This window comes from Aphanomyces astaci, assembly GCF_000520075.1.
Source record: "Aphanomyces astaci strain APO3 unplaced genomic scaffold supercont1.17, whole genome shotgun sequence".
Classification (NCBI taxonomy): domain Eukaryota; phylum Oomycota; class Saprolegniomycetes; order Saprolegniales; family Verrucalvaceae; genus Aphanomyces; species Aphanomyces astaci.
The window spans coordinates 17,322-18,193 of NW_009798280.1; positions in this window are offsets into that span (position 1 = coordinate 17,322).

The window sequence follows — 872 nt, forward strand, 5'->3', positions numbered from 1 at the left end:
CGTATTAACCAATCAAAACCTTCTAAATGAAATTCAACCAATCAGATCGATTGTGGATCGGTTTGGTTGGACGCGATTCGATTGCACCCCCTCCCCAAATTTGTATCAAATCGACAATAAGGATGTCATTTTCATTTTTTCTTTCGCGCCTATCTTTCCCGCTTGCCGTATTTCACTTTGATTGGAACACTTTTCATTTTGAACTGTAGATTTGCACATCTCTTCGCTCGTCAAAATTTATACGCTTGCAGACATTTCATATTGACTGGAAATTCATTTCAACCTGAATGGGAAATGGTGTAGTAGTACTAGTATACAGTTATCGAGCGAAGAAAACTCTACTACCCTACTGTATGACTCCAATTTGACCACAAATTGGAGTATTTTTAGCGTAGTTAGTTTAAGTAAACTTACGCTAAGAGTAAAACAAATGCAAAAGTTGTCAAGTTCGCCGAACTACCGAATTTACTGTACATCTGTAACCCCCAAAATGTTTCCGAAATAGTTACAACTCAATGGTAAAGCTAAAATATATACCACTACTGTTTCCGCGCATTTGAATAACTATAATTGGACAAAATGTTTCGCGCGGTTTCACATTTATTCAGAGTGCACGACATACACGTCACAGGCTAAATGACTGCAGAACCACCACGTAGCCGCTCCAATACAGGGAAGCGCAAGGTCATATCCTTACGCTTCAAAGTCAAAGTAATTCAAGCTTACGAGGCTGCACTTGCCCTGCCAAGACATTCTATGCAATAGGCAAGGCCTTCGGCGTGCGTGCAGACAGGCCAAGTGTCGCGTTGGGTCAAAGACAAGACCCTCATTGCCTTCGGCGCTTGTGATATGCAATAATACATGTAATTCAA